This window comes from Elephas maximus, chromosome X, assembly GCF_024166365.1.
Source record: "Elephas maximus indicus isolate mEleMax1 chromosome X, mEleMax1 primary haplotype, whole genome shotgun sequence".
Taxonomy (NCBI): Eukaryota; Metazoa; Chordata; class Mammalia; order Proboscidea; family Elephantidae; genus Elephas; species Elephas maximus.
The window spans coordinates 101,710,892-101,736,226 of NC_064846.1; the positions used below are offsets into that span (position 1 = coordinate 101,710,892).

General features: G+C 43.9%; 1 long non-coding RNA gene across 12 annotated transcripts in view; it reads left to right on the forward strand.

The window, feature by feature from the left end:
• LOC126068969 (uncharacterized) overlaps positions 1 to 25,335 on the forward strand; it is a 144,253-nt gene that overhangs the window by 22,150 nt on the left and 96,768 nt on the right. For 9 of the 12 annotated variants that reach the window (XR_007515788.1, XR_007515787.1, XR_007515786.1 and 6 more), the window contains one exon: positions 9,160 to 9,305. The exons of 2 other annotated variants lie outside the window; for them this stretch is intronic. This is a non-coding gene — a long non-coding RNA (uncharacterized LOC126068969). Of the gene's footprint in view, positions 1 to 1,135; positions 7,461 to 9,159; positions 9,306 to 25,335 lie in introns of those variants that run through there. One more of the 12 variants, XR_007515796.1, reaches the window with a different exon arrangement.

The following is a 25,335-nucleotide window of genomic DNA, read 5'->3' on the forward strand; positions in this document are numbered from 1 at the left end:
TGGCTAGAATTCAGCTCCGTGAGTCTATCTGTTCATGACTGTATCCTCAGTGCCTAGCACAGCACCTGACACACAGTAACCACTCAAAGGAAAGAGTCCAGGTAACTCCAAGCCTGGCTGGGAGCAGGGAAACCAAGGCAGGACCTTGCCATTCAGTCCCTGACTGTCCTTGCTTCCCTGACCGTGGTTGAACAGGGCTGTTTTGTGGGTCTTTTCTAGAAGATTCCATAGCAGGGTGGCACTTCAGAGGGCTCTGGTCTCTAAGCAGGATCCAAACCCATAGCTCCCTCAACTGCCTCGTCCCACTCCCTAGAGCAGGAAGGGTGGGATTTTCTATCCAAGGATGTGTCTGCAACTGACATTGTTCTTGATCTTCTCTAGTCCCTCTAGGCAGCAACAAAAAGTCTCCAACTGCACTTTGGAGTTGGTGCCATCACTGCTACCTTGATTACAGTTTAACGGACTGGGCAGGAATACCTGGCTCCAGGGCCTCTGCACACACGACCGGCAAGCACTGTCAGGCCAAGACAGGGTCTCAAAATTACTGCCCATTGCTGGAATGAGGCCTCTGCCCACTCACCCCAGGCAGAGGAAGCAGTGCCAGACTGAATCTAGGGCTCTGTGAGGTAGGCCCATGAGCACTGAGGGAGGTAGAGAGAGAGAAAAGAAAAGGGGAGAAGGCCAAAGAAAGGAGGAAGGAAGAGAGGGGAAGATGAGGAAGAAAGGGGGTACATGTGAAGAGGAATCATAGGCATCTATTCATGGACTGCAGGAGCTGACAACCCCAGTGGTTTTCAAATTCTGTTCCTTGAAGTCCTTAAAGATACTCCCAGGGCCTGGGGTACAAGTGGGAGCCAAATGAATGGGCTTGTGGAATCCTCTTGCATCTCCACCAGAACAATTCCTCTGCTATCCTTTTCAATATTGGGCTTTCACACTAGCTTTTGCTTACTGGAAGTTTTCTGCTGTTAAAATAGGAAGAAAAGAAAGGAGGGAAGAAGAAAGAGGAAGGAAGGAAAGAAGGGACAGAGGGAGGGAGAAAGGAGGCAGCGAGTAAGGAAAGAAAGGAAGGAGGGAGGGAGAGAGGTAAGGAGGGAAGAAGGGAGGGAAGGAAGGAATTGGGATATATGGGAGCTATACTGATGTTCATACTCTGCCCCAAACAGGGAGATCGGTGAGGGGGTAGGCATAAGTTCTCTTCCCTTCTGTGCCCTGGTCTGTAGGGGAAAAAGAGGGGGGACCAGGAAAAAAAAAAAGCAAGAAGGTACATTGCTTCTCCTGGGGGAGGACAGGAATTTGTGTCTTTCTGTTCATGACTGTATCTCCAGTCATGGTAGGATACATTGGTAGGGTTGCTGGAGGAGGGAGTTTTATCCAATTTTTCTGAGGAGCCCTGGAGGGTCTATGGAGGGGCTTCTAGGGTTCCACAAATAATGAAGTATTTTCTGTCAAATAATGAAGATGTTTTTAAACACTCAGAGGAACCCATCAATTGTTTTTTACTCTCTTCAACTTTTTTCAACTTACAAGGGTTCTAATATATATAAAAAAATAAATATAACTATGTTTTAAAAAAGAGAGAGAAAAATGTAAAAGCTACAGCTCTGGTCCACCTCTCTTGGGGAACAGCTAACACAACACAGCACCCTTGTTACCTCTCCGTTGCCGCGTCTTGTACCTTGGGCCCAAATATTTGTGTTTTGGAGAAAGACAGCAACACCCTTAGAAGCTTTGGGGAAGAGGAGCTTGTGTTGGACTGGGACACTACGTCAAGTCCTGTAGAGGGCATGCCATGTGTGGGTTTGGCTGGAGTAAGGGTTGGGGGTGGGGAACATACCAGATTGAGTTGGGGTTGCCTGGAGTTGGCAGGTGTTGATGAATCCAGGCTGGCCCTAGAAGGGAGGTTCCCTGGACTAGCAGCTTTTATTTGGCTGGCTGGCAAGGCCAGACCCCTCTAGTGTTGCCGTAGTGTTGTGGGTCTTCCCAGCAGCCTTCCAGGCGGAATGTGGCCTGGATGGTTTCCCAAGGAATGTAAATGGGAGGCCAGGAAGAGCTGGTTGATAGGGTTGTCACCTTCTAGGGTTTGTACTGAGTCTACTTGGACTGGCCTAACCAGGACAATCTCCTGGTTGGGCTCTGCACGGGTGCAGAGTGGGTGTCAAGTGCCAGCTCCCCTCTGTTGGCAGGGCCTGAGAAATGCAGAGGTACCTACCGGGGCAAACCCTGGGATCCCTCCTTAGCCCTATTGCCCAACTCTTTTCCTGCTACCAACCAGGCAGATCTCTCCCTGGGTGTGAGAATTGGGCTGGGGACATCTGGCAGAGATTTGCAGGGGCTTCAGAACAACTTTGCCTTATTAGTAGAGTTCAAAGAAAAACTCCCAGGAAGTCAGCTCTCACAAGTCCAGAGGCACAGGCAAGGACTGACCCCAACCAGGACAGCCACCTTGGGTCCATTTGCCTAAGTATTGTAGCACCAAGGCATTAGACCACAGCTGGCTGAGGCCAGGGAACTGATGCACCTTCAAGTGGCACTTTCCCCTTCTGTGAGTGACACCACATCAACTCCTGCTCTTCCTGCTCCTCTATCAGACACTGCTCTTTGATGACACCTGAAGAGGCACCTTGAACCTAAGATGTCAGTGGCCAAGATGCCTGCTTCCCCCTTCCCCTTTAGGCCCTAGGACTGGCATGTTTCCAGGGTCAAAGGTCATGCTGTCAGTTATCCAGTGTGAATTTTCTGGGACAATCCCTAATTCCAACATGTGGTCCTGTTAGCTCTACAAAAACATCAAAATGGCCACAAAGGCCGACATTTTGGTATCCAAATGCCAAAGGCCTTTCCAGCATCTCTGAAATCATGCTATGAAGTCAGCATCTAATTTATTTCTATGTTCCAGTCTCTGTCCTGTCATTTAATAGGTTTTGTAGCTCTGGACACTCTTTTCCTTTTTGGGCCCCATTTTCCAGAGGCCTGCTAGGCACAGGCCTCTGCTCTAGCCCAGGCTAACACCTCTCCTTCTTGAGGAGATAGTGGATTGAAGTCATCACCTCTGCAGTCAGATAAATCTTGGCTGAAGTCCCTGACCCACTGCTTCCTAGATGTGTGACTGTGGGCAAGTCTCTTTTCCTCTCTGAGCACCATTTCCACATCTATAAAAGAAAGTTACTAAAACCTCCTTCCCTTTGTTCTGAGAATGAAATGAGACTGTGTGTTTGATGGAGTGCCTAATTCAGCGCCTGGCACAACGAAGAGGTTCGGGAAATGTGTGTAGGAGGAAGAAAAGGCTACACCGGTGCTCAGAGGAGCCAGGAGCCAGTGTGCCCCACCACTGAGTGCTCTGGAGCCCCTAGAGATATGACTTTAGGGGTCATTGGCTGGTAATTCCCTCCTGAGGAGTGGGCATCACTGGGCCAGGACTGGAAAAAGAGTTTATTTTCAAATAACTGTGCAAAGGAAGGAAGGCCTTTGCCCAGACAGCTGCTGGCCAGGGTACTAGTGCCTGCCCCCAAGTGGCCTCTAGCCAGTACCCAGAGCCCTGCCCTACCAGGCCTGGGACCAAAAAGAAAACTACTGGCTCCAGGCCTCAGATTCTTGGCTTCTCATTTTGCTTTGCATGCAGATTGGCCCATGGTTTAGGGGGACCATGCTTTTGAGTATTTATTCAGCTTCTCCAATTCATTGCCAGTGTGGGCACAATCAGAGAAGGGGCCAAAGGGAACCAAGGGCACCACCCATATGCTGACTCTTGACTCTTTTCTTCCCACTTCCTTAAGTTTCCCCCCTCCCCTTTCTTACGTTTCTTTCTTTCTGTCTGTCTGTCTTCTCTGTGCTGTCACCCTCTCTGCATAAGCAGTGCCTTGGTGCTTTTGTCTCAACTTTCATCTGTTTGGATTGTCTTCAGCCTCTGGCCTTCTATGTCTGTCTCCAGCTTTCCCCCAGAGTAAGCATGCAGGAAGTGGTAGTGAATTTTAGGACTCTAGAAAGGAAGTCTGGTGCACCATGGGTTTTAATCACCCACAGACTCCAAAAGACTATATGAAAAAAACCAAACAAAACAACAACAAACAAAAACGCTAGCATTCTTCCTGGTACAGAGTAAGTACTCAAGAAGTGTGAGTTTCATTCCTGCATTCCTTCTGAAGCCTTCTTTTGCTCATATTTTGACCCCTGAACCAGGCTCAGGCTTGGAAAAGTATAAGGATTCACTTTCAGTGAAAAAAAAAATCTAAGCTCTGAGCCAAGATGGGAAGCATAGGAGACCTCACTGTCTCACCGCCAAACTTCTGGTCTCCTTTGCATGTGGCCATCACCTGGATGCAGGTCTCCAGCCTCCACCAGATTCATCCCCTTTTGCTTCCTCAAAAACTCCTGCCCTCCTCTCAGGGTGCAGGACATATGTTAGAAATTTCATCTATTCAGCAAGGATTTAAGGGGCATCTACTGTATGTCAGATCCTGTGGTAGAAATAAACATTACCCCCGCCTTCATGCAGCTCCAGGGCAGTAAATGAGAAGTTACAGCTGGGGTGAGTATCTTTCTAAAGCGAGCCCAGGATGCCCTGGCGTTGTAACAGAGAGGCCTGACCTAGAGCAGGTACTGTTGAAGTTGAGGCTGGAAAAGTCAGCAGAGGCCAGATGGTGAAGAGTTTTGGAATCAGTCCTCTATCCTAAGAATAATAGTTACGTGCCAAGCCCCATTTTAATGTTTTTTTTTTTAGGTATCAACTAGTTTAATACTCACAGCTACCCTAAGAGCATGGTGTAATATTAGCCCCATTTTTCAAATGAGGTCACTGGGGCACAGAGAAGTAAAATGACTTCCCTAACATCGGAATCAACTCGACGGCACTGGGTTGGGTTTGGTTTTAACACAGTAGATGGCAGAGGCAGAATGGAACCCAAGCAATCTGGCTGCCAAGCGTGACCTCTGTGCTCAATGACTCCTGAGACACAATGGAAAACACAGAAGGGTTTAAGCAGGAGAGTGATCTCATCAGTGAAGTGTTGTTGTTGTTTGTCAGGTGCTGTCGAGTTGGTTCCAACTCATAGTGACCCTATGTACAACAGAACAAAACACTGCCCAGTCCTGTGCCCTCCTCACAATTCTTGTTATGTTTGAGTCCATTGTTGCAACCAGTGTGTCAATTCCACCTCATTCAGGGTCTTTCTCTTTTTCGCTGACCCTCTATTTTACCAAGCATGATGTCCTTCTCCACGGAATGGTTCCTCCTGATAACATGTCCAAAGTACGTGAGATGAAGTCTCGCCATCCTCGCTTCTAAGGAACATTCTGGCTGTAGTTCTTCCAAGACAGATTTGTTCATTCTTCCCCCGGTCAGTACGTGGTATATTCAATAGTCTTCTCTAACACTGTAATTCAGAGGCATCGATTCTTCTTTGGTCTTCCTTATTCATTGTCCGGCTTTCGTATGCATATAAGGTGATCAAAAATACCATGGCTTGGGTCAAGTGCACCTTAGTCCTCAAGGTGATGTCTTTGCGTCTTAATACTTTAAAGAGGTCTTTTTCAGCAGATTTTCCCAGTGCAGCCCAGTACATCTTTTGATTTCCTGACTGCCGCTTCCATGGGCATTGATTGTAGATCCAAGTAAAATGAATTACTTCACATTTTCAAAATTTTATCCATTTTTCATGTTGCTTTTTTTTTTATTAGTCCAGTTGTGAGGATTTTTATTTTCTTTATGTTGAGGTGTAATCCATACTGAAGGCTGTAGTCTTTGATCTTCATCAGTAAGTGCTTCAAGTCCTTTTTGCTTCCAGAAAGCAAAGTTGTGTCGTCTGCTTATCGCAGGTTGTTAATGAGACTCCCTCCAATTCTGACGCCCCATTCTTCTTCATATAGCCTGGTTTCTCAGGTTATTTGCTCAGCATACAGATTGAATAAGTATGGTGGAAGGATACAGCCCTGACGCACACCTTTCCTAATTTTAAACCACACGGTATCACCTTGTTCTGTTCAAATGACTGCCTCTTGATCTATGCACAGGTTCCACATGAGTGCAATTAAGTGTTCTGGAATGCCTATTCTTCACAGTGTTATCCATAGTTTATTATGATCCACACAATTGAATGCCTTTGCATAGTTAATAAAACACAGCTAAACATCTTTCTGGTAGATATGGAGCAGGGATATGTATCTGTGGGTCTGGTGGGAAAGAGGCATTCCAAGTATGTGGAGGGTGTGTCATTTCATGTTTGTGGGGCCAGCACAGGGCTAGGGGACTGAACATGATCAATACATATTTGCAGCATGAATCTGTGTGTACATGATGTGTGTATATGTGTACATACATTTCTTTCGTGGCTATGAGGATGTGATTTTAGTTTAATTGCAGAAAAAGCTGCAAGCTCTAGTCAGAAAAGCAGTAGACTAGAGTTGTCAAGAGCATGTACTTTGGGCCAGACTGCCATTTACTAGCTGTGTGACCTTGAACTAATTACTTCACCTTTCTGTGCCTCAGTTTCTTCATCTGTAAAATGGAGGTGATAGTAGTACCTACATCAAAGGGGTGTTGTAAGAAATATATGAATAAAAATGCTCACAACAGTACAAACCACATAGTAGGTAATCAATAGATATTAGCTATTGCTTTGTGGATGAAGGAGAGAGAATTCACATTTACTGAGCTCTTACCATTTTTTTTTACCATATGACTAAGTATTTTACACGTATTATCTCATTTAATTCCAGTACTTAGAACAGTGCCTGGCCCGTAGTACATGTTCTGTACAACTTAGTTGAATGAATGAATGAATGAAGCCTCACAAAACCCTATCAAGTGAGGATTTTTACAGATGGGGAAACTAAGACTAAGAAAGGCTAAGCCCCATACAGAGTCTGCCTGATGACTGTGGACTTGGGCCTGGGAATGTGTTTACATTTGGGTATACCATGTGAGTGGTTGGAGTCAAGAAGTGTTAGCACACTCTCTCTCTGTACAGATATGAGATACACGTGAGTGCATGCATGTGCACTTTTGTACATACACACACACACACACACACACACACGTACCCCCAAAAGGCCCAGGCTCCCCTAGAAGTAGAAGAGGTTCAAGGAAGAGTAAAGTAAGGTTCGACTTTGGAAGGAGACTTAAGTGTGGTTATAGAAGCCTAAGTGAGGGAGGTCTGTGGAGGTGAGCCAGAGTGCTCAGTCTGAAGTGGAGAGGTGGGACAGGTACTCAGGATCAGTGTTCTCCTGGAACCTGGGCAAAGAAACCCAGAACCTGGAGTACAATCTCTAACCCCTGGAATTTCACAATTGCAGGGGCTCTTGGAGTTCAACAAGACCACCCCACCCCAATCAGGTTATTGATGAGGAAATGGAGACCCAGAGAAGACAAGAGGGTCATCCAGCATACCAGGGGCAGACCTGGTGCTGCAGCCCTGGGTTAGAATCAGCCAGGCCCAGAAATGTCAGAAAAAGAAGGCTTTCAGGTCCTGGCTGGAGGGACCATCCGAGGGGGTGGGGGGAAGGACTGGGTCCTGTGTGCACTGGCTAGAGACAAGCCTCTTTTCCAAGCCTGGCCCAGAGTCCAGGTGTGGACCCCAGTGTGGCTTTCCCTTATAGTCCAGACCAACTCTAGAAAAGGGGAAGGGCAAAGGCAGAGGCAATGGACCTCAGCTGCTGCCCAGAATGTACCTCGACTTGCCCAGGTCTCCAGGGAGTACTTCCTGCCCCTGGCAGCCTGCACAGGGCTGAGGCTGCACTGGGTCTTGTTTGTTGACTCTGGATTCTGCCAAGAGGAAGTTGTTCTGGATAGAGACCTAAGAGAGTGATTTGTCACTGGTTGCACCTGGCTCCCACTCTAACATGCTGGCCAACAGAGCGGCTTCCTGCTCAACACTTGCCCTGCCTGCAAGTTACTGCACTAGCCCAATTACCCAAAGGGCCCAGAGTCAGTCTCTGGCTGCATTGCCCCCTGCTGGAGTGTCAAGCCTGGAGACTTCTGTTCCTTCAACTACCTCTCCTCCATCTTCTCACACTCATAGAGTGGCTAAGCCAGGGGGTACCTCAGAGACCATTGACCCAGCAATCTCAGCCCTACCTCCATATCATAGACATCACAGACTCTCCCAAGGGCACATGGAGTCCACAGCAAAGCTGAGACTGGACACCAGGTTTTGCCACGGCCAGCCACATCCTTCCTGCTCCTAGACCCAACTGCTCCCTCTGCCCCCTGACCTCAGTGCCCAGGCCAACCTGAGCCCCATGAGAAGCTGGCCTGCCCAGGCCTGCCAGAGACCACAGGGCTGACCTGGACCCTTTCTGAGTGGGGCCTGCCATCACCCCTCTGCCACTACCAGGCATGGGGGCACCAGGGCTGCTCTGAAGAGATTTGGGTCTGGACTGGGCCAGATGGGGTGGAAATGATGTGGGGAAATGGAGGTGGGAGGGGTAATAGTAACAGTCCAATGTATTGAGCATCTTCTATGTGCCAGGCCCAGTACTAAGTGCTTTGCACACATATCACATATCAAGGCTTAAGGCCAAAAAAACAAACCCATTGCTATAGAGTCGATTCTGAGCCCTAGCAACCCTATAGGACAGAGTAGAACTGCCTCAAAGGGTTTCCATGGAGGGGCTTGTGGATTCGAACTGCTGACCTTTTGGTTAGCAGTTCAAAGCTTAACTGCTGCTCCTCCAGGGCTCCATCAAGGCTCAGAAAAACCAAATAACGTTAGTAAGATATTGCATCTAGTAAGTTGGAGAATGGGGTTCAAATCAGACCTGCCTAACACCCTATGTAGTACTTATTTCATTGTATCTCATGTCCTTATGACTCTGGCTGGTGGGAGATTTGAAATGTCGAGTGCTCCATGTCCTTGATGGCACACACCTAAGTTACATGAAGGCAAAGAGTCTGGGTCATATCACTCCCAAGTAGCTGGGACCAGATTGTCATTGCTTCTAGACATGAGGTCAGCAGTGTCTCCGTGGGAATCTTCCAGTAGCCAGCTGATCCTCAGTTATTAGGGAGCTCACATTCTGAGCTAAACCATCCGTGAAACATAGGGCAAGAGCCAAATGCCAACAAAGCCATTAGTGGGTCATTCTTAGACTGTGGGGGTAGCTCCCCGCCAACCTAACAGGATGCCTTTGAAATCACAACTTCTGTCCTCTCAATCCTGACAGGCTACCTGAAAGAGGCTTCATCCCAGAGGGCTTAGAAGAGAGGAAGAAGGAACTTAGCTATGAGGAAGCGAGAAGATATTTCCCACCTAGAGAATATGTGAAGGAAGAGGATGGTAATCAGGAGAGAAGTGTCATCATTCCAGTGGGTCAGTTCTCAAAGCATGCTGGGGGAAAGTGGCTCCAGCCAATGGGGTAGGGGAGAGGGCTGAAACTGTGCGTGGCTGAAGGGTGCCTCCTAAGGAGGGTGATAAGCAGACCAAATTATGGTGTTTAAGAAGGTGATAGGAAAGTGGGCTCAGTAAGGCCACAGGCTGGGGTGGATGAATTGTGATCTTGAAGCCAAGGTAGTCAAACCATTGGCAGCCATTTTAAATGATTCTTCTGGTTGGTGATAGGGAGGAGGAGATGAGGGCCAGCCTAAGGAGAAGGAGCTGGTGAGAGTGAGGCAGACCTTGTGGAGTTCACATCAGGTCTCCAACTCTAGGAAGCTGATGTCTGTGTCCCCAAGGGAGGAGAAGATGATGCCAAATCTCACCATATCCTGAGTCCAGTGCAGCAGAAGCAACTGGCATTTCTGGCCATCACTCCATCCCACCCACCATATTTTTGAATCCGTATTTCTCCATCTATGAAATGGCAATAATAATAGCTACCACTTATTGAGAACTTACCAAACTGCTTTATGTGGATCAAGTTTCCCAACAATCCTATGAGGTAATTACTACTATTATTCCACTGTGCATATGAGAAAACTGAGGCACAGAGATATAAAGTCACTTTGCCTGAGTTTACCCAATTAGTAAGTGGTTGAAGCTGAAATTTGATATCTGGCTCCAAAGTCCATATCCTTAGACATCACTTTAGTCCTCTCCTCAGAGTAGTCCTGTGAGGACCAAACCAGATGAGGAATGTACAGTACTCAGCTTGAAGCTTGGCCCACCATAAAGGCTCAGCAATAGATGGTAGCTCTTCCAATGAAGGATTCATTAACTTTTGAATGACTGGATCCTGGCATCCAGTGAGATGAGAGGGAAACCACAGAGGATGCAAGGAGAAATGGTACTGTTTGAAGAGCAGAAACTGAAATGCAGGGAAAGAGGCTCAGCCTCAGAAGGGCAGGGGGAGGATTCTGGCAAAAGCAAGATTCCCTGAGGACAGAGGCCTTGGTGCAGGTGGCCAGACATGACGAAGGTTGGGGAGGGTACCTGAAAATTAGTGAGAGTGGCCTCATACCTGCAACAGGCCCTGAAGTAGCACCAGGCCCGGGTGATCTGGAAGTGTCGGGCAAGCCTCCTGGCCCCTGAGTGGGGAGCATTGCAACTTGGAGGGAATGGACTCCCCACCCTGAAGCTGGGGTACAGTCAGAAAAATTAGAGCTATACATGGACCTTGAGAGAGCTGCTAACAATGAGGGAAGTTATGGCTGCCTCTCTAAGGAAGAGATCAGAAAGCAGAGATGGAGTCCTGTGAGTAGCCTGGATTTGGAGCTGTCATACCTGCCAGGGTCAGCTCCCAGCATCCTGCCCAGCCTCCCTCCCACCACCTATCCTCTAGAGGATTTCTGTGGCCTCTCTCTTCTCAGACACCCAGGGACTTGGTAGGCTCTGGGTATTTGCATGGCAACCAGAACAGCACCATGCTGGAGGGCCCTCACCCTCCATAATTTAGCATGGACCAAGAAAATTTTTTTTTATTGTGTTTTAAGTGAAAGTTTACAGTTCAAGTTAGTTTCTCATACAAAAATTCATATACACATTGTTATGTGACCCTAGTTGCTCTCCCTATAATGTGACAGCCCATTCCTCCTTTCCACCCCGGATTTCCCGTGTCCATTCAACCAGCTCCTGTCCCTTTTTGCCTTCTCATCTTGCCTCTGGACAGGAGCTGCCCATTTAGTCTCATGTATCTGCTTGAGCTAAGAAGCACTCTCTTCACGAGTGTCATTTTATGTCTTATACTCCAGTCTAATCTTTGTCTGAAGAGTTGGCTTCAGGAATGGTTTCAGTTCTGGGCTAACAGAGAGTCTGGGAGCCATGTCTTCCGGGGTCCCTCCAGACTCAGTCAGACCATTAAGTCTGGTCTTTTTACTAGAATTTGAGTTCTGCACCCCACTTTTCTCCTGCTCCATCAGTGACTCTCTGCTGTGTTCCTTGTCAGGGCGGTCATTGATGGTAGCCGCGCACTATCTAGCTCTTCTGGTCTCAGGCTGATGGAGTATCTGGTTTATGTGGCACTTTCTGTCTCTTGAGCTCATATTTTCCTTGTGTCTTTGGTGTTCTTCATTCTCCTTTGCTCCAGGTGGGTTAGGACCAATTGATGCATCTTAGATGGCCGCTCGCTAGCTTTTAAGACTTCCGATGCCACTCACCAAAATGGAATGCAGAATATTTTCTTAATAAACTTTGTTATGCCGATTGATGTCCCCTGAAACCCTAGTCCCCAAACCCACAACCCTGCTACTCTGGTCTTTGAAGTGTTTGGTTGTATTCAGGAAACTTCTTAGCTTTTGGTTTAGTCCAGTTGTGATGACTTCCCTTGTGTTGTGTGTTGTCTTTCCCTTCACTATCTAGTTAGTGAATACTCCTCTCCCTCCCTCCTCAGCCTCGTAACCATCAACTTTTGTGTTTAAACCTTTTCTTGAGTTCTGATAATAGTGCTCTCATACAATATTTGTCCTTATTGCAACTGACGAATTTCATAGGAAAGCATAATGCCTTCCAGATTCCTCCATGTTATGAGATGTTTCACAGATTCATCATTGTTCTTTATCATTGCATAGTATTCCATTGTGTGAATATACCATAATTTCTTTATCCATTCATCTGTTGATGAGCACCTAGGTGGTTCCCATCTTTGTGCTATTGTGAACACTGCTGCAATGAACATGGTTGTGCATATATCTATTCATGTGAGGGCTGTTATCTCTCTAGGATATATTCCAAGGAGTGGGATTGCTGGATTGTATGATATTTCTATTTCTAGCTTTTTAAGGAAGCACCAAATAGATTTCCAAAGTGGTTGTACCATTTTGCATTCCCAACAGTCTCTCCACAAACTCTCCAACATTTATTATTTTGTGTTTTTTGGATTAATGCTAGCCTTATTGGGGTGTGATGGTATCTCATTGTAGTTTTGATTTGCATCTCTCTTTAATGGCTAATGATAGTGAGCATTTCCTCATGTATCTCTTAGCTGCCTGAATTTCTTCTTTGGAGAAGTGCCTGTTCATATTCTTTGCCCATTTTATAATTGGGTTATTTGTCTTTTTGTTGTTGAGGTTTTGCAGTATCTTGCAGGTTTTAAAGACTAGATGCTGATCAGATTTGTCGTAGCCAATTTTTTTTTCCAGTCTGTAGGTTGCCTTTTTACTCTTTTGGTGAAGTCTTTTTATGAACACAAGTGTTTGATTTTTAGGAGCTCCTAGTTATCTAGATTCTCTTCTGGAGTTTGTGCATTGTTAGTAATGTTTCGTATTCTGTTTATGCCATGTATTAGGGCTCCTAGCATTGTCCCTATTTTTTTCTTCCATGATCTTTATCATTCAAATTTTATATTTAGGTCTTTGATCCATTTGAGTTAGTTTTTGTGTATGGTGTGAGGTATGGGTCTTGTTTCACTTTTTTGCAGATGGATATCCAGTTATGCCAGCACCATTTGTTAAAGAGACTGTCTTTTCCCCAATTAATGGATTTTGGGGCTTTGTGACCAAGAAAAATTTGACACTGATCCTCCTCTTTCCTCAGAGTCTGTCTGAAGCCCATTCAGCCTTCAAAGTGCCACTGAGCTGCACATTGTCCAGAAAGCCTTTCCTGACTGTCCCAGCTCTCACTGACACTCTATCCCTTGCAGGCTAGCCCTCCAGTAGAGGCAGTAGGTTCAGCAACTAGGAAATGAGCATTGGGATGAGCTGATCCTGGGTATAGTGATTATATTCCTAGCCTTTGGAGCCAGACTTTCTGGGTTCAAATCCCAGATTTTCCACCTTGCTAGTTACATGACCTTGGAAATTTTATATAATCCCTCTGAGCCTTAGTTCTCCCATTTGTAATGGGTATGATAATAACAAAGCCTACCTTACAGGGTTATTATCAGAATTTAGTAATACAGTAGAATATTGTAAAATGCTCAGGTTGTGGAGCTAAATAGCTGAGGTTTGAATTCTGTCCCTTTTGCCTTTATTTGCTATGTGACTTTGAGCAAGTCACTTTCTATCTCCAGGCCTCTGTTTCTTCATCAATAACATACTACCTATGTCATAGTATTGTGAGGATAAAATGGAATAATACACATTAAGCAGTTAGCACAGGGCCTAACATAGGGTAATTGCTCATTAAATGTTAGCTATAGGAACGATTAGCTACTGGCTATGAGAACACTGGCAAATCTTTTAACCTCACTGAACCTCCCTTTCCTAATCTGAGATGATATTAAAATCCACCTCTGAAGATTAAATGAGATAAAATGAGTAAAAGCATCTGTCACGTAGGGACTCTCTCTCTTTCTCTCTCTCTCTATATACACACACATATACATCCAAACCAAACCAAACCCATTGCCGCCAAGTCAATTCTGACTCATAGCAGCCCTATAGGACAGAGTAGAACTGCCCCGTAGAGTTTCCAAGAAGTGCCTGGCAGATTCGAACTGCTGACTGTTTGATTAGCAGCCGTAGCACTTAGCCACGACTCCACCAGGGTTTCCCACATATACATATATATATGTATATATACACACATATATACCTATATATGTGTGTGTGTATGTAAATAATATGTATATGCATTTTTTTACTCATTACAATATCGTCTTCCTTACTCTGATTACAATAGGACAGAACAATTGTTAACAGTAATAATAGCTACCCTGTGTGGAACACTGAATATATGCCAGTGTATATTCATGGCATATTCATGGTAGGCACTAGGGATTTATCAGTGGAGAAAACAGGCATGGCTTCAGCGTCCATGGAACTGACAGTCCAAAGAAGATACAATCAACAGTGACTACAGTACTTGTGTGACACTGGAACCATGGGTAAGTAAAGAAGGGAGACCTGGCCTAGTTCATGTCCCTTGGCATATTTGGACTTTACAGCCCTATGTTATGAGTTATGTTTATTATCCCCATTTTTCAGAATAGAAAAATGAGGCCCAAAGTACACAGCAAAGGGGTGGCCAACCCAGGAATTGAACTGAAGCTGTCTAACTTCAAAGCTGCTGATTAACCAGGGTACTGTACTTCCTCCCATCTGTAGCCATCACTTTCTCTGAACCAATTACTTAGCTCACACATCCTCCCCCAGCCAAGGGTCATTGTAGTTGGTTCCTTGAATGCTTTGGCCCTGCTATCCATGAGACTCTGCATCCCCTCCCCCAACTTACCTCCAGAGGTCCCTGGGCTCAGCTCTATTTCATCCTACTGCGGAGTCAGGTTTAATCAGGGGCGGGTAGGGATCCCTGATATTCTTGGGACAAAATTAACCAAAGATCAGGGGAATAGAGCATGACAAATACTGCCAGGCCCAAGCCTAGGGGCTGGGCAAATAATACCAGAGGGTCAGTTATGCTGATCCTTCTGCTGAGACCACTGTTCCTTTCTGCCCATCTTCCTCTGGCTAAAGCCATCTCATTTTTCAGTTCCCAGTTTAGGCATTGGTTGGGTCTACTCCTCTGAGCTTCCACAGGTCTCTAACCAAATTGTATTATAATTGTTTACTTGTCCTTCCTACTAAATTGGGAGTCATTTGAGGGTAGTGTCATGTTTTGTTCACAACTGTATCCGTGGCATCTAGCACAGGGCCCAGCACATCGTACATGTTGGATGAATATTTGGTGAATGAATGAATGAATGGTTGATGCCTGATATGTATTGAATTGTGTCCCCTAAAAATGTGTGTCAACTTGGATAGGCCATGATTCCCGGTATTGTGTGGTTGTCCTCCATTTTGTGATCTGATATAATTTTCCTATGTGTTGTAAACCCTAACCTTTATGATGTTAATGAGGCAGGATTAGAGGCAGTTATGTTAATGAGGCAGGACACAATCTACAGGATTAGGTTGTATCTTGAGTCAATCTCTTTTGAGATATAAAAGAGAGAAGTGAGCAGAGAGGAGAGGGACCTCATACCACCAATAAAGAGGAGCTGGGAGCAGAGTATATCCTTTGGACCTGGGGTCCCTGCACTGAGGAGCTCCTAGACCAGAGGAAGGTCACCAATAAGGACCTTCTCCCAGAACCGACAGAGAGTGAAAGCCTTCCCCTGGAGCTGGTGCCCTGAATTTGGACTTCTAGCCTCCTAGACTGTGCGAATAAATTTTTATTTGTTAAAGCCATTCACTTGAGGTATTTCTGTTATAGCAGCACAAGATAACAAAGAAAGTGCTCCTCTGAGGGGTCTGTGCCTCTCTCCCTAGAGTAGGAAATGCCTAGGCTCAGAACTTTTCGGGTTCCCCCCACAGCTCCAATTTCTGAGTGATGATTTTTCCCATGAGCAACTGACAGGGGGATTAGGCTCTGAATCCAAGTTTCCCTCTCGTTCAGATCTACTACTTGAGAAGCTTAGCCTGGTACCCTCATCGACGCTGCTGCCTTCTTCCGTGCAGAGTTTGGCCTCTATTCAGGACTACCCAACCAATTTCTTTGTAGGTTTATCTGAGCAGGCCTGAGGGCTGTTGCCCACCCTTCCCAGGGTTCTTCCTCTTGCCAAGCTGACTCATTTTCTTGTCTCAGGACAACCCCTTCCCCAAACCATCTCACCAGGCACTACCTCAGTCTCTCAGCCTCATTTGGGACAGTGGTTTTCCAAGGGTGGTCTAGAGAATAGCAGCGTTCTGTGGAGCCTTCAAGTGGTCTCGTGGGCAGGTCCAAAATTCAAGGCATGCTAAAATGTGTGGTGAGGTGCTTGTATTTTTTTTTAATAGATTTTTACTGGAAATTCAAATTTGCATTTAAAAACCCAACAATGGCTAACTTTCCAGCACAGACACAATAATGGTTATTTACCTAGTCAAAGGGCACCGGACTATTTGGGAATTGGGAGTGTTCCAGGCTAGAAAAGACAGGACCCTAGAAGAAGCCCCTAGAACTTTGCCCCCATTTTGCAAGGGAAAAACTGAGGCTATAGTGTAGCAAGGAACTGATCCCAAGGAATCTAGTCAACCAGGTTCCATGGTAGGGTTGGCCCCAAAAGGCATTTGCCAAGCAGCCTCAAGAGGGGGGCTGTGATGGCCTCTGCAATCCCAGGACTGAAAAGCATAAGTGTCTGCTCCCTCACCCTAGAGGGAAGCCTCTAGGAGTGGGGCTGGCACATGCTGCTACCCTCTCTTTGGCCTCAGCCCCCATCTCTCCCAACAGCATTTAAAAGTGTGGCCCCTTGGGGTATTCTCCTATCCCTGGATCCGGCTGGCCAGGCAGGCAGCCCCGCCCCATACAAACACAACCTGCATTCTTGAACAGCTGCCACTGCTTCATTGGCCTCGGCCCCAAGAAGGAGTGTGGAATGTGCTTTCCTGAGCCATTAGGGAGCTGGGTAGTATGGAAGGGGGTGTCTGCAGGGAAGGAGCTGGGAATTAAAACACAGGCTGGAGAGGGGGAAGAAGGGTAATCCCAAGGGCCAGAGCCTGTGATGATGGGATTCCATGCACAGTAGTCACAGGGAAGACAGCATTGGGTCTGGACTTCCTAACCAATCCCCTGTGTCCACACTCACAGGATATAGTAGGTCAGGTACCAAAGCCCTGTGAGCACATCTCTTAACATTCTCCAGCCGGAAACGGAGTAGGAATGGGTAAGGGGGAAAAGGTGTAAGCAACTTTAGAAGGCAGAAGGAGGGTTGATCTCTGCAGGTACTGAAATCAAATCACTGTCCCAGTATCATCCTTTGTGAGTGCTCAAGTTCAGCCCTTCTCAATCTCAGTGTCAAAACAAATTCGGTCTGAGTTGCTGGGCGGAGGGCTGTGGGGACCATGGTCTCAGGGAACATCTATCTCAATTGGCATAACATAGTTTATAAAGAAAATGTTCTACATTCTATGTTGGTGAGTAGTGTCTGGGGTCCTAAAAGCCTGTGAGTGGCCATCTAAGGTACTCCACTGGTCTCACCCCTTCAAGAGCAAGGGAGAAGGAAGAAAACTAAATATACAAAGGACAGATTAGTCCAAAGGGCTAATGGATCACACCTACCATGGCCTCCACCAGACTGAGTCCAGTACACTTGATGGTGCCCAGCTACCACCATCAACTGCTCTAACGGGGATCACAATAGAGGGCCCTGGACAGAGCTGGAGAAAAATGTAGAACAAAATTCTAACTCACAAAAAAAGACCAGAGTTTCTGGCCTGACAGAGGCTGGAGAAATCCCAAAAGTATGGCCCTCAGACACCCTTTTGGCTCAGTAATGAAGTTACTCCTGAGGTTCACCCTTCAACCAAAGATTAGCCAGGCCCATGAAACAAAACGAGACTAAAGGGGCACAACAGCCAAGGGGCAAGGACTAGAAGGCAGGAGGGGACAGGAAATCTAGTAAGAGGAAACCCAAGATGGAGAGGGGAGAGTGTTGACACGTTGTAGAGTTGTTAACCAATGTTGTAAAACAACATGTGTACTAACTGTTTAATGAGAAACTAGTTTGTTCGGTAAACCTTCATTTAAAGTGCAATTAAAAAAAAGAAGAAAAACACATTGGGTGTTACAAGCTATTTGTCACTTACTAGTTACAGTTAAAGAGTTGAGGATTATGAATTATTTCCCGTCTTTTCCTTTTGTAAAAATCATTTAAAACAGATTCATGGTTCTCCCTATGGTCTTTCTTGAATTGGAAAAAAAGATAACAAAGAGGGGACTTTTAGTTCTAGACAAGGTGGAGTAAACACACTTCTACTGATTCCTTTCACTAAGTACAGCTAAAAGTCCTGGACATTATCTATAAAAGAAACGTAAGAAGATTCTGAGAAGTAGAGAGAAGAAGGCAGACTAGTTAAGGAAATTCTCTCTTTATCCAAAGGACCAGGAAAGGGGCAATCTATCAAGACAGAAAATGTTTAGACAACAACCACTCTACTCCAGTCTCACACCACAGTAAACAAACAAACAAACGGTGGCTCCATACCCACCCAAGGTATCAAAGGCTGAGTGGGGAGCCTAAACTTCCACACTCCCCAGGCTGTAAAAAGGTACCTCAACCACCCAACACACACTGAGATGGTATCAGAGAAGGCCAGGTGAGGAGCCAGGATTTTTATCCCTGTCCGGTGTTAATGAGGCCACTCCCCCACTCCACTTGTCATTGAAGGCCTAGTTGGGAGCTGAAATCCTGTATCAATCTAGCAGTAATGAGATGTCCCTCCCCACCCTGGAATATCAAAAGAAGCAGAGTGGGAAAACTGAACTTTTACCTTGACCTGGCAGTAAGGAGGTAGTATTGTCCTTCCCTTGCCAGTATGTTAGGACTCCTGCTAAAATAAAATTAAATAAGATCCATAGTCTCATAGGATAGTACCCAAAATGTCCAGGTTCCAATAAAATCGTCTGTCATACTAAGAACCAGGAAAACTTAAACTTGAATGTAAAAAATGTAAAAAGACAATCAATGGATGCCAAAACCAAGTTGTCACAGATTTTAGAGTGCTTCGACAATTATTTTATAGCAGCCATCATAAAAAACGATTCAACAAAGAATCATAAACATGCTTGAGACAAATTAAAAATAGAAAGTCTCAGCAAAGAAAGAGAAGATGTAAAAATAATGAAATTTTTGAGGGGAAAAATACAATAGACAAAATGAAAAACTCAATGAAGGGCTTAAAAACAGTAGAGGGGCAGAGGAAAGAATCAGTGAACTTGAAGACAGAACAACAGAAATCACCCAATCTGAACAGCAAAGAGAATATACACTTAAAAAAAAAAAAAAGGAAGAACAGAGGCTAGGGACCTAGAGGACTGTAATAAATCTAACATTCACGTCATTGAAGTCCATGTTACAGAAGGGAAGGAGAACGTGGGGCAGGGTGGGGTGCAGCTGAAAAAGTACTCAAAGAAATAATGGGTGAAATTTTCTAAATTTGACCAAAGACATCAATTTACAAATTCAACAAGATGAGAAAACCCCAAACAGGTTAAACCTAAAGAAATCCACACCAAGAGACATCACAGTTAAACTTCTGAAAACTAAAGACAAAGAAAAATCTTGAAAACAGTGAGAGAGAAATGACACTTATAGGGGAAAAACAACTCAAATGACAGCAGGTTTCTTATCAAAAGCCATGGAAGCCAGAAAAGAACTATCAGGCCAGAGTTCCATATCCGGTGAAATTGCTCTATAGGAAAGAAGGGTAAAGGAAGACACTCTCAGATGAAGAAAAACTAAGAGAATTTGCTGCCAGCAGAACTACTCTGAAAGAATGGGTAAAGGAAGTTCTTAAAACAGAAGGAAAATGATAAAAGAAAGAATTTTAAAACACAAGGAAGAAAGACTGAAAGAGTAAAAATATAGGTAAATACAATGGACTTTCCTTCTCCTCTTTAATTTTTAAAATTGTCCGACTATTGAAGTGAAATTATACCAATATTTAATGTGGTTATCAATTTAGGTAGAGGAAATATTTAGGAAAATTATATTACAGATGGGGGAGTGTAGAGGGACATGACAGGAGGTAAAGTTTCTACACTTCACCTGAAGTGGTAAAATGTTGACACCAGTACAAGGTGATAGGTTATGTATATATAATACACTGAACTGAATAAACGTGAAAACACACCATATCAAAATCTGTGTAATGTGGCTAAAGCGGCACTGAGGGAAATTTATAGCCCTAAATAAATGCTTACATTAAAAAAAAAAAAAAAACTAACAAACCAAACCCATCGCCACTGAGTCGATTCTAACTCATATCAACCCTATAGGACAGAATAGAACTGTCCCATGGGGTTTCCAAGGAGCAGCTGGTGGGTTCAAACTGCTGACCTTTCGGTTCGCAGCCAAGCACTTAACCACTGTGCCACCAGGGTTCCCAATGCTTACATTAGGAAAGAGAAAATCAATAATCTAAGATTCCACCATGGAAAAAGAAGAGCAAAATAAGTCTAAAGCAAGCAGAAGGAAGGCAATAATAAAAATAATAGCAGAAATGAATGGAATACTACTCAGCAACAAAAAAGAAACAAGCCATTGAAACATGCACGGATCAATCTTCAGGGAGGTATGCTGAATGATAAAGCCAATCCCAAAGGTCACATACTGTATGATTCCATTTCTGTTAACATTCTAGAGATGACAAAATTAGAGAATTTGGGAGCAGATTAGTTGTTGCCAGGGATTCAGGGTAGTGGGATAAAGCGAGATGGGTGTGATATAAAGGGATAGCATGAGGAAGATTTTCATGATGATGAAACAATTCTTTGTATTGATTGCTGTGGTTATATGAATCAACATGTGAGAAAATGGCATAGAACAATACACACACATTGTACCAATGTCAATTTCCTGGATTTGATATTGTACTGTAATTATACAATATGAAACCATTGGGTAACACTGGATAAAGGATACATGGGATCTCTCTGTGCTAGATTTTTGTTTTCTTATATACTTTTGCTTATTGAGATATGATTAATATGCCATAAAATTCACCCTTTAAAGTGTACCACTCAGTATTTTTAGTCTATTTATAGTGTTGCTTAACCATCACCACTATCTAATTACAGAACATTTTCATCACCCCAAAAAGAAACCCAGTACCCATTAACAGTCACTCCCCATTACCCTTCCATTCCCCACAGTCCCTAGCAATCACTAATCTACTTTTTGTTTCTATGTATTTACCTATTCTAGCCATTTCATATCAATGGAATCATATAATATTTGTCATTTTGTTTCTGGCTTCTTTTACTTGGCTGAAATAATGTTTTCAAGGCCCATCCATGTTTACCATGTATCGATACTTCACTCCTATTTATGGCTTAATAATATTCCGTTGTCTGATTGTACCACATTTTTTAAAATCCATTATTCAGTTAATGGACGGTTGGGTTGTTTCCAATTTTTGGCTTTTATGAATAATGCCGCTATAAACATTCATGTACAAGTTTTTGTGTGAACATATATTTCCAATTCCCTTAGGTATCTACCTAAGAGTCATGCGGTAATTTATGTTTAACCTTTTGGAGACTGGCCAGGCTGTTATCCAAAGAGGCTGCACCATTTTACACTCCCGTCAGCAAAAAGTATGAGGGTTTGAATTTCTCCACACCTTCATCGACATTTGTTATTTTCTTTCTTTTTTTTTTTTTAGTATTTTATTTGTTTTTGGTGGCAATATACACAACCAAACATACATCCACTCACAATTTCTACATTAACAGTTCAATAACATTAGTTACATACTTCATATCGTGTCACAATTCTCTCTGTCCATATTATTTCATCACCATTAATTTAGACTCTCTGCTCCTTAAAGCTCTCATCTGTGCTTTAGATTAATTATTGTCAATTTACACTCATATAGATAATTCTTTATAAGAGTGCTACATTCCAGGCAAATATTCTTTTTTTTTTTTTAATTGAGCTTCAGATGGAGGTTACAGAACAAACTAGTTTCTCATCAAACAGTTGGTACACACATTATTGTATGACTTTGGTTAACACCCCCACGACAGTTCAACACATTCCCTTCTCAAGCCTGGGTTCCCTAATACCAGCCCTTCTGTTCCCTCCTGACTTCCAGTGCCTGCCTCAGGGCTGGTGGACCTCTTTAGTCTCGTTTTATTCCATGGGCCTGTTCAATCTTTGGCTGAAGGTGAACCTCAGGAGTGACCTCATTACTGAGCTGAAAGAGTGTCCGAGGGCCATACTCTCAGGGTTTCTCCAGTCTCCGCCAGGCCAGCAAGTCTGGTCTTTCTTTTTGACTTAGGATTTTGTTCTATATTTTTCTCCAGCTCTGTCCGGGACCCTGTATTGTGATCCCTGTCAGAGCAGTCAGTGGTGGTAGCCGGGCACCATCTAGTTTACTGGACTCAGTCTGGTGGAGGCCGTGGTAGATGTGGTCCATTAGTCCTTTGGACTAATCTTACCCTTGTATCTTTAGTTTTCTTCATTCTTCCTTGCTCCTGAAGGGGTGAGACCAGTGGAGTATCCTAGGTGGCCACTCACAGGTTTTTAAGAGCCCAGACACTACTCACCAAAATAGAATGTAGAACATATTCTTTACAAACTAAGTTATGCCAATTGAGCTAGATGTTCCCCTAGATCATGGCCCCCACTGCCCTCAGCCCAGCAATTCGGTCCCTCAGGGAGTCTGGATGTGTCTATGGAGCTTCCATGACCTTGCCTTGTACAGTTTGTGCTGGCTTCCCCAGTATTGTGTGCTGTCTTACCCTTCATCAAACTTTCCACTTATCTATTGTCTATTAAGTGTTTTTCTATCCACACCCCCCCTCGTAACCATCAAAGATTGTTTCTTTTTCTATGTAAACATTTCATGAGTTTTTACAGTAGTGGTCTCGTACAATATTTGTCCTTTTGTGATTGACTTATTTCACTCAACATAATGCCCTCCAGATTCATCCATGTTATGACATTCTTCACAGATTCATCCTTGTTCTTTATCATTGTGTGCATGTACCACAGTTTGTTTACCCATTCATCTGTTGATGGGCACCTAGGTTGTTTCCATCTTTTTGCTATTGAGAACAATGCTGCAATGAACATGGGTGTGCGTATGTCTATTCGAGTGATGATTCTTTTTTATCTAGGATATTTTCCTAAGAGTGGGATTGCTGGATTGTAAGGTATTTCTATTTCTAGCTTTCTGAGGAAGCGTCTTATCTTTTTCCAAATGGTTGTATCATTTTGCATTCCCACCAGCAGTGCATAAGAGTTCTGATTTCCCAGCAGCCTCTCCAACATTTGTTATTTCCTGTTTTATTGATTCGTGCCAGCAATGCTGGGGTGAGATGGTATCTAATTGTGGTTTTGATTTGCATTTCTCTGATGGCTAGAGGTGGTGAGCATTTCCTCACGTGTCTGTTGGCAACCTGAATATCTTCTTTGGTGAAGTGTCTATTCATTTCCTTTGCCCGTTTTTAATTGGATTATTTGTCTTTTTTTTTTTTGTAGAGGTGTTGGATTTTCTGGTAGATTTTAGAGATTAGACCTTTGTCTGATTTGTAATAGCAAAAAAATTTTTTTTCCCAGTCTGTAGGTTCTCTTTTTACTCTTTTGGTGATGTCTTTTGATGAAGCTAAGTTTTCAATTTTTAGAAGATCCCGGTTATCTAGCTTATCCTCTGGAGCTTGAGTGTTGTCAGTTGTGGTTTGTATACCGCTAACGCTGTTATCAGGGCCTCTAGCGTTGACCCTATTTTTTCTTCTATGAACTTCATAGTTTTTGGCTTTATTTTTAGGTCTTTGATCCATTTTGAGTTAGGTTTTATATATGGAGAGAGGTATGGGCCCTGTTTAATTTTTTTGCAGATGGACATCCAGTTTTGCCAGCACCATTTGTTAAAACGACCGCCTTTTCCCCATCCGATAGATTCCGGGCCGTTGTCGAAGATCAGGTGACCACAAGTGGATGAATTTGCGTGTGGGCTCTCAATTCTGTTCCACTGGCCAATGTATCTGTCCTTGTACCATTGCCAGGCTGTTTTGTGTGCTGTAGCTGTATAGTAGGTTCTCAGGTAAGGTAAGGTAGTACGAGTCCTCCTACTTTCTTCTTTTTCAATAGTGCTTTACTTATCTGGGGCTTCTTCCCTTTCTATATAAGGTTAAGGATAAGTTTTTCCATTTCCTTAAATAATGTTGTTGGTATTTGGATCGATATTGCTTTGTATTTGTAAATCACTTTGGGCAGAGCTGTCATTTTCACAATGTTGAGTCTACCTATCCATGAGCATGGTATGGTTTTCCATTTATGTAGATCTCTTTTGGTTTCTTGCAGTAGAGATTTGTAGTTTCTTTGTTCTCAGGTCTTTTACATCCCTGGTAAGATTTATTCCCAAGTATTTTTTTTTTAGGGGCTATTATAAATGGTATTGTTTTCCTGATTTCCTTTTCATCATTTTCTTTATTGGTGTATAGGAAACCAAATGGTTTTTGTATGTTTATCTTGTATCCTGCTAGTCTGCTGAATCTTTCTATTAGTTCCAGTAGTTTTCTTGTGGAGTCTTTTGGGTTTTCTATGTATAGTGTCATATCATCCTCGAATAGGGAGAGCGTAACTTCTTCATTACCAGTTTGGATGCCCTTTATTTCTTTTTCTTGCCTTATTGCTCTAGCTACAACTTGGAACACAATGTTAAATAGGGGTAGTGAAAAAGGGCATCCTCGTCTTGTTCCTGTTCTCAAGGGGAATGTTTTCAGCCTCTCTCCATTGAAAATGATGTTTGTCGTTGGTTTTGCATAGATGCCTTTTAGTGTCTTGAGAAATTTTCCTTCTCTACGTATTTTATTCAGAGTTTTTATCAGGAATGGGTGTTGGACTTTGTCAAATGCCTTTTCTGCATCAATTGAGATGATCGTGTGATTCTTCTCTTTGTTTTTATGTATGTGGTGGATTATGTTGATTGACTTTCTGATGTTGAAGCATCCTTGCATACATGGTATGAATCCTACTTGGACGTGACGTATTATTTTTTTGATATGAATCTGAATTCTATTGGCTAGAATTTTGTTGAGAATTTTTGCATCTATATTCATGAGAGATATTGGTCTGTAATTGTCTTTTTTTGTGGTGTCTTTGCCTGGTTTTGGTATCAGGGTTATGCTGGCTTCATAGAATGAATTCAGAAGTATCGCTTCCTTTTCTATGTTCTGAAATAGTTTGAGTAGTACTGTTGTAAGTTCTTCTCTGAATGTTTGGTAGCATTCTCCAGTGAAGCCATCTGGGCCAGGGCTTTATTTATTTATTTATTGTGCTCTAGGTAAAAGTTTACAAATCAAGTCAGTCTCTCATACAAAAAGTTATACACACCTTGCTGTGTACTCCTAGCTGCTCTCTTTGTAATGAGACAGCACATTCCTCCTCACCACCCTGTATTCCCCATGTCCATTCAACCAGCTCCTGTCTCCCTCTTCCTTCTCATCTCACCACCAGACAGAAGTCACCCACATAGTCTTATGTGTCTACTTGAGCCACGAAGTTCGCTCCTCACCAGCATCATTGTCTATCCTATAATCCAGG